Below are 8884 nucleotides of genomic sequence, written 5' to 3' on the forward strand. Positions count from 1 at the left end.
GCTGAGGTTTCAGGGACTGAATGGAGGATGAGCTGACAGTGTCGAACACAAGTAATATAGAGCTATTCCTCCACAAATGCAAGAAAATGTTATTTAATAAATCCACAGAGGTGCCAATGAACCAACGGGACTCCATTCATTTAACCCCCATGGGGTCATGTGCACTAGCAGCTCTGGGAATAAGACATCTTCATCTTGCCACCAGGATCCTTTAAATACAAATGCCTGCCCCAACCAGTACACGCTCACCTTCTAATGGAGCCAGGAAAAGAGCCACTCCTTACCCTAGCTCCCAGTCTGCCTAGTCACTTAGCTGTCACTGACTGGCTGGCCCTGGCTTGGTCCTCTGGCTCACCATGCTACGCTTCTGAGGTCATGCTTGCCCACCCTCAGCTGCCTGACACCCAGATCCACTTTTTTGACCAGGAATGGAAGTCAAGCTAATAATTTTTCAGGGCCTTTCAGATCAACAAATAAACAATTAAAACAAAACTGCTGTAGCAGTACTTTTACCAGAAAAACAGACTTTAAAACAAAGCCTATACCAAGAGACAAAGAAGCACCCAGAATCTTACTGATAGTTATTTATCCAAAGAAACCCAAAACACTACTTGGAAGGGACATGTGAATCCATATGTTCATTGTAGCATTATTTATAAAGGAAACAACTCATAGATACAGAGAACATTTTGATGGTTGCCAGATGGGAGGGGGGCTGGGGGTTGGGTGAGAAAGGGGAAGGAATTAAGAAGTACAAATTAAATAGTCCTGGTGATGTAAGTATAGCATAAGGAATATAGTCAATAATATTGTGACAAGTATATATGATATCAAATGGGTAATTTTTAGATTTATAGGAGTGATCACTCAGTAAGTAACATAAATGTCTAACCACTATGTTGTGCACCTGAAACTAATATAATATTGCACATGAGCTGTAATTAAAAAATTATTTAACAAGCAAACAACAACAAGAAAGAAATGCGACCTTTTAGCCTACAAAATTCCTACATATATTTGGGCCCGTTTTCATACTACCTATATTTGTATTTTTCTCTTCCATTGCTTTTTCTATGTTAATATGCCAGTATTGCATCATTTATATTATGGTAACTGAATAATTATAAGTGCTAAGGCTCATATGGTGCTTACGCTGTGCCAAGATCTATTCTAAATATATTACGTTTAATCGCCATGACAACCCTGGGTCATTACTATTATTATCCCCATTTTCCTGACGAGTAAGTTGAGGCACAGAGTAATAGTACCATTGTGCCAGAGTTGGCCCATCCAGGATTGACTTCAGGAACTCAGATTTGATGCTCTTCACCTCTGTGCTTTAATATCTAATACGGCGAATCTCCTTTCATTGAAAATTTTCTATTAAATCAATTTTGGAGGGTGTTGGGACACAAATAATTAATGCCTCTAGCCCTGTCCTCTCTGTGCTGTAAATGGACACGTCCAAATTTCTGGTGGACATCTCTACTCAGATACAACAAAGGTATCTTAAATATAACCTATCCCAAATTAGAGGAGGTCTCTGACTTCCTGTTTCCTGATGCACTTAGTGGTTTCATCACACCCCCCTTCACCAAAGTTGTAAACATGGGACTTCCTCCTGCTCCCTCACCCCTACATCAATCCAATCCCCAAGTCTTACTCTCCCCTCTTAACCTTTACCAGAATCTAGCTCTTTCCCTCCATCCACACTGCCACTGCATGAGACTGGCTCAAGCCTGGCCCACCTCCATCCTTTCCAGCACAGACTGATGTATCTGCAAGACAGTGAGGTTGTCCCTTGGCTGCTTCACGTTGCTTCTGGGTTCCAAGGCTCTTGGGTGTGATTTACAGTGTCCTCTATTCCTGCCTCCTCCAAAGCACTGAGCTGCTTACAGTTCCGAAAATGGTTTCCTCTGCTTGGAAAAACAGTGACTTCTACACCACCCTCACCCCTTCCCTGGCTAATTCCTTTTATTCTTTGAGACTTTCTGCCAATGTCACTTCCTCTGGGGAGTCCTCCTTGATTACTCCTCCTTCATCCCCAGTGACGCAACTTCCCCCTCTCCTGCCTTACCCACTGAGTTCCTTCAAATCAGGGCTTCTGCTTTACCTACTAGTGTCTCCAATCACAAGCCAGGCCCTAGAATATGGGCATTCAACCAATGTTTGCTGAGCTGAGCTAACTTCCATCTTCTCTCTCCTTACTTTTTCAGTGTAGACCCTCTCTCCCCATGAACCAAAAGGTGAGCACTGATGAGAAATGATTAAGTCAAGAGACAGAACTTGAAATGATCAGATTAGTGGAGAGGGGTTGGTCTGGAGCGGTGGTTCTCAACCTTGATCACTCAGAGACTCCACTGAGCAGACTGTTAACACTGCAGATTCCCACGTCCAGACCTCAACCCGCAGGGATTTGCATTTTTAAAGGGCACCAGTGGTCATTCTGAGCAGGTGGGTTCTCAGAAACACCCACTTGGGAAACTTGGGCGAGAACGGGGTCTTTGAGCACTTACCTTTGCTTCTCTTCCGCATGAGGTAGACCGTCACTCACAAAGTTGCAATTTTGAGCACAGTGCTGAACAGTGCCACGACGACCACAGCTTCCGTTCTCAGGGGCCAAGACGCTGAGCTCCTTTTGTCCCCAGAGACACTGAGGTTGGTGAGGGTGGCGGTGCTGGTGGGGCCTTGGGTGGTTTTCTTGGGGGCTGAGAAGACATGAGAAATAAACAAATTCTCCCCTGGAGGACTGGAGGTGTCTGGGTGAAACTGTTACACCTTGTTCCCTAGTTTGGGGAATATTGGGGGTGGGGAGCAACCCTCTGAAGCTCTCACACAGGGAGGGGAGTAACAAGGTGAAATGCTGAAGGCCGAGAAGCCACATCACTCAGTTTAAATCCTGACTCTGCCACTGACCAGTGGTCTGACCTCAGAACCTCATTTCACCACTTACAAACAGTAAGTGATGAATTATAACTTACATTCAACTATAACGCAGGGTTAAGGAACTTTATTGTGGTAAAAGACACATAGCAAAATTCACCACTTTAACCATATTTAACTGTACAGTTCAGTGGCATTAAGTCCATTCACATGGTTGTACAACCCTCACCACTATCCATCTGCAGAACTTCTTCATCTTCCGAAACTGAAACTCTGTCCCCACTAAACAACAACCCCCCATTCTGCCACCCCAGCCCTTCATAATGTCTAGTCTACTTTCTGTCTCTGTGAATCTGCCTACTCTAGGGACCTCATCTAAGTAGAATCAAACTGTATTTTCCCTTTTACAGGATTGTTTTTTAATGAATGAGAAAACTTGTGTAAGGCGCCTAGTGTGCACTGGAATGTGATTTTGAGGTTAAATTAATATTTAAGTCCTAGAAAGAGCATGGTGGTCAAGATGGGGCAGTGGTTTACCGAGGGCGGGCATAAAGAGTGGGCTCAAAGAGAGTCCTTCCCAGCCGGGAGCAGTAATTCATCACTGACATATTAATACTTTAGAATTACCAGGGCAAGTGATTACGAAAAGCATCCAGTTTAGTTAATTGTTAGTTTTCTAAAAAATTTTCTACAGACAACACGCCCACTCATTGCCTGCTCCTGGGAGACAGCCCCTCCCCCACTGCCCTGGAGACAGATAAACCCAGGTTCAAGTTCTGATGCCCACTGAGTAATTAGGAAGGTCTATTAATGTAACACACCCCATTGTTAGGTTAAAAATGGGTCAAAACAACAAGATGATCAAGTCAGTAGGTGAGGCTGATTGGCTCTTGGTTAAGAGAGGAGACTCTGGGGTTCAACTAGGTTCAAATCTCACCTGCATCACAAAAGCGACTTTGGGCAGGTGTTTAGGCTCTGCAGGCCTCAGTTTCCCCATCTGGAACAGCTAGATGATTGCAATACCTGCTGTTATTGTGGGGTTGTGCAGGTTAACTAGCGCGATGCATACCAAGGTGTCAGCCTGGTTGTGACGCACAGTAAGCGGGAGCTGCTGTTATTGCTGCTACAGAGGGGCCTCTAACGACCAGGACAGGGGAGCAGGATCAGAGTGGAGAAGGGGACAACACAGGGCCTCCTGTGGGAGAGGTGGGGACTGGGGGGTCAGCGAGAGGCTAGGAGGGTAAGGAGGATGGAGACAGAAAGAGGGAGATGGCGAAGGGGAAGAAAGAGATGGGACCAGGGCAGGGAGCATTGGAGGCTGTGTTGTGGGGAGCAGAGTGGGAGAAGGAAGCAGGGGGATTGGGAAAACAGGTGATGGGGTGTTACTAGGGAATCAGGGGCTCCTCAGGGCATTGTTGGGTACCTACTGTGTGTGCCAGGCTGTGCTCATGGCTGTGGGGAGGCACAGATATGGGAACAGCTGGGCAGGAGTAGCGGCTAGAGAGAGGAGTTTGAGAGAAGGTCAGCAAGAGTGGGGCCTGGACCAGGCCTGGGGGATGAGGGCACCAGTGGCCTTCAAAAGCCTCAGCCAGGGCAGCGGGACTCACCGGGGGTGATGGTGAGGTTGGTCCCAGGGATGGACGGCCACTCCTGCTTGCTATGATTCTGGGGGGTCAGGTGCACTCGGCAGAAGTACAAACTCTTGTCCTCCCTCCGCATGTTAGTGATCTGGAGGGAGCCGCTCCTCCTGTCCTCTGTCCAGTTCAGGGAGAGCCGGTTCTCGAAATCCTTGCGGATGAAAGGCGGGGTCGTGTTGTACATGGTCTCCCCATGGAACTGTTTCCATCTCCAGGATATACTCACGCTGAGAACACTGGGTAACTCCCAGGGGTGACATAAGAAGAACCGGATGTGGACGGAGCCACCTTCAGGGACTGAGAGTTCCTTTGGTTGTTTTATTTCATAGAGAAACTGTGAATTGCACTTTGTTGAGCGACCTGGGGACGGGAGGGAGAGGAAGAAACCTCAAATTGGGGGTAGTGGGGGGTGGGGGACAAAGAGGTAGCCCTGACCAGGTGGCACCCTCACCCAAGGGCAGAAGTGTGACAGACGGTAGGAAAGGTCCTTAGGTTGGGTGTCCTTCTCTCCACACTACGGGTTAGGGGGAGGGTGAAGGGTGGGGACCCCAGCACTGTGGGACCAGCCCTTTGTTTGTTATGGGTAGGAGGCCTAGCCGGCCACCCCAGCAGACCCCTTCTCCAGATACCTAGCATAAGCCCCTCCTGGGGGCTCCCCCATGGCCCTGGGCAGAGCCAGGACGGTCCTCGCCACTCACCAGGCTGCAGACATGCCAGCAGCAGCAGCAGGTGCAGACCCATCACCTTGCTCTCCTCTTGGAGATGAAAAGACAAGCACAGACCTCAAAGCCAGAGGAGAGGCCCTGTGGTGGGGCCACCTGTAAGGGATAGAGAATATATGAAGGTCTGCCTGGGGACGTTTGGGCATGTAAACTTTCACAGTGACTTGGATACGTGCTTGGTCTTGGAAGGATTGGCTGCCCTCCGAGGGACCAAGAAAACAACAGGATGTGGAGCCTGGCCTTCACCTTAGTGTAACTGGGCCGAGCTCCAATACATCTAATCTCATATCAAGGACGGGCCCCGGCTCCTAGCCAGATCTGATACCAGTTCCTTGTGTTGTTGACACGTATGTTTATTGGTTCCTTGCCACTGTTGTTAGTGAAGTCCTTGAAAGCCCAGAAGAACAGAGGCAGGCATGGTTGTTCCCCGGGCCACCTCTGCTGCTGCAAGATATTTCGCCCATAGTGATGAAGGGCCGGTGCTGCTTCTGTGACTCTAACTGACTGGGCCCTGGTGGTATGATGACTTGCCTTACTGTTTGTCTTTATTATTCATTTACTTTCACTTTATAATAAACCCTTTTTGATCTCTATGTTGTGCCTTGTGATGGTGAGTCTTGCATGTCGAGCCTCATAATTAAGCCTGTGCACAGCAATTGATATTAATTATCAATACAGCACCTCAGGGAAGTCTGGGCAACAGGAGAGGGACGATCTCCTTCAGAGATCAGAGGAAGGGTGGGAGCCTTCTCCAATTGGGTGCCCCAGAGTGACCAGCACTTCCTGTATCAATCTGGCTTCTTCTTTTCCTCTATTGAAAAAGGGCTTCCCTTGTGGTCAGTGCAAAGGGAGCCACGATGTAGGTGTCCAGCCTCCATCTCCACACTGAAGGGTGTGATCCTGACCTTGGCTTGTTGGGGCCAATCCTCTCCCACCTCAGCTCCCTGCCTGTGCCAGCGCCCTCCTCATCTTAGCAGTCAGTCTCCATCTCTCTCTGTCTCTCACTCTCTCTCCCTTTCTCCTCTTCTCTGAGTGTCTCTCAGCCTCTGTTTCTCTCTCTCATCCCAGGGGGAGGAGCAGCAGCAGGACCAGCTCAGGCTCTTTCAGGAAAGGAAAGGCGGCCCTGAGTCTCTGCCCAGCTACAGCCCCTTAGAGGGAAGGAGGAGGGAGCCGCTGTGGTCAGATGCCCTCGGGCGCCATCCCCAGCACCAGGGGCACCCAGCTTGCTCTTGGCCCCTCTCCCTCCCCTGCAGTCCCCAGAGTGAACCAGGCCCCCCAGGCCAGGTCTGTTCCCAGGGGCAGTGTCACACCCTCCCTGAGGTTAAGAAGTGAGGGTGGGCTCACACTCCCACCTCCCCGAAGAGTGGGCTTCCAGGAGGCCATGTCTCCACCCACGGGATCTGCAGGGCCCTCTGTCCTCTCCACTCTACAGATGTGAGACCAAAGCTCGGGAGGCTCAGCCCCAAGTCCCTGACTCAAGTGACAGGTGCGGGACTCGAACTGCAGTCTGGCTGACTCCACAGAGCCTTCTGCTGCTTCTGGATGCTTCCGTCTGGTTGCTCCAGTTAATCTCTGGGCCTCAGCTTCTGAGTGCAGACCTGTGGGGGTGAGTCCCAGAGGCTGTGTTTCTGTAATGCTCCTAAGGTGATTCCGTGAACAGCTGTTAGAGCCCTGGCTAATGCAGAGCCTTCCTTGGACTCAGGATGAAGACTCAGAGGAGTAATTATTCACCCCAGCGACAGTCCCTGGGACTGTCTCCCATGAGGGCACTTCCAGCTTGTGACTGGTGGTGGATGGGCTGAGAGATTGGGGGCTGGGACCATTGGTGACCTACAGGCTGGCTCCATAGGAGGCCCTGCCCACCCCTCTCCAGGATGAGGTGGGCACTGCCTGCTGCGTAGACCATGGGGTGGGAGGATGTGGTTTCATCAGAGGAAGTGGCCTTGATCTTCTAGAGGTGGAAGCAACAGACTGACTTTCTTTTTCCTTCTCTCAGTTCCTTCCCAATCCTAATAGCTTTCTTCTAAGCTTTTCCCACAGTCAGCCAGGCAGCCCCCGCCCTGTGTCTGCTTTGCTTACCCCTCCTCCCAGGCCCAAGAAGAGAGGTTCCAAATTTTCATGGAATCCTCTTATCTGAGTCAGGCCATAAACATGCATAGCCTCATTTTCAGCTTTACAACATTCTGTAGTTGGTGTGTCGTTATCTCCATTTACCCTTGAGGAAACTGAGTCACAGAGCCTTGATGTCATGCAGTCCTCTGGGCTGTGAAAGATGCTTGAGTCAATTGGTAAGAGCTGGAAATGTGGACAGAAGAGAGGACAAGGGACCCAGTGGCTTCGCATAGGACCCCAAAGGGTGGCCTGCCTGAGGGGTGAGTCCTGGGTTCTATGCCTGCCGTGCCCCAGTAACTGTGGGACCTGGCTGGATAGTCTCTTCTTTTCCAGGCTGCCAGGGGAGGGTGCTGGACCCCACCAGGGGTCATCACTGCCCATTCCATTGGGCAGCACAGACCATTTAAACAGGCTCTGGGCAATCTTCACAGAGAACCTGCTGTCCAGGTGCCTCGGGCCCAACTGCTCCCATGTCTGGTCTCCCTAGATGCAAGCTGTGTATTTCATTGATCCCCATGAGTGTGGAAATGTGAGGTGTGATTTGTACCTTTTTACCTCCTTCACCCATTTCACCCAAGCCTCATACCCACCCTTGGCAACCACCAGTCTATTCTCTGTCATCTGTGAGCTCATTTTGTTGTTCTTTTGCTTTGCACATATAAGTGAGATCATGTCGTGTTTGTTAGATCGGAGACCCCTATATGGGGCTGGGTCTCTGATAGGAATCAGGGGTTGGCAGCATTGCACCCAGTGATTCTCTGGGGGTTCTGTGCTTCTTATCCCTGCAACTCTGGGCTCTGCAGAGTTAGAGGTCTTCATCCCCAAAGGGGGCACACTCTTGCCCGTGGATACAGCAACGATGCCATTGAATTGCACACTTACTGGTGCCATTAGGACACTTTGGACTCCTGCGCAAGATAAGTCGCCAACTTGGCAGGGACAGTTGATCAACAAGGAAACATGAGGCCACTTTCACACCACGGGAGCAGGGAGGAATCTGTGGAACGCAGATGGTCCCCTTGACCACCTCCTGGTACTGCACACACCACTGTAACTGTGAACAGATATGTGCAGCAAACCCACTGTGAGAAGGACATATTATCAATGGTTCATGTCCTCAGGGACGGAGCTTTGGGCCAACTACCAAGTAAGTCACCAAGCTATGCTGAGGGGAGAGCTGAGGATGAAGGAATGTAGAATAAAGAGTGGAGGAGGGAGAGAACGAGCACCAGTTGCGGCCCTGAGACCCACAGCAGGAATACATCATACTCGTATGTACTTGAACAGTGATTGTCTCCCAGTCATGGGATTCTAGGTGATTTTTATTTTCTTTGTTAATTGTTTCACAGTTTTTCAAATTTTCAACAAAGATCATGTATTACTTTTGACAAATAGAATAAATATTTTATTTTACCAATTAGTGCATAAAAGTCTTCACATGTATACTCAGGCTTTCCACTAGGGTGGCTCTGATAAACTGAAATGGAATCCATGTCTTAGGCCTTTGCAAGGCTTGCTGACACCCCACAG

The 8884-nt window shown here is 49.5% G+C and overlaps 1 protein-coding gene across 7 annotated transcripts in view; it reads right to left on the reverse strand.

The window, feature by feature from the left end:
• Window positions 1-8884, reverse strand: part of LOC109439778 (NXPE family member 3-like) — a 73162-nt gene that overhangs the window by 37762 nt on the left and 26516 nt on the right. For 3 of the 7 annotated variants that reach the window (XM_088796731.1, XM_088796730.1, XM_088796729.1), the window contains exons 1-3: window positions 5219-5426; window positions 4491-4880; window positions 2517-2708 (exon numbers count right to left, since the gene is read on the reverse strand). The exons of 2 other annotated variants lie outside the window; for them this stretch is intronic. The gene's annotated coding sequence lies outside the window, so the exon portion shown is untranslated. Of the gene's footprint in view, window positions 1-2516; window positions 2709-4490; window positions 4881-5218; window positions 5427-8884 lie in introns of those variants that run through there. 2 more of the 7 variants (XM_088796726.1, XM_088796727.1) reach the window with 1 other exon arrangement.

Source organism: Rhinolophus sinicus, chromosome 3 (assembly GCF_057876585.1).
Source record: "Rhinolophus sinicus isolate RSI-liver-muscle chromosome 3, RSI-T2T, whole genome shotgun sequence".
Taxonomy (NCBI): domain Eukaryota; kingdom Metazoa; phylum Chordata; class Mammalia; order Chiroptera; family Rhinolophidae; genus Rhinolophus; species Rhinolophus sinicus.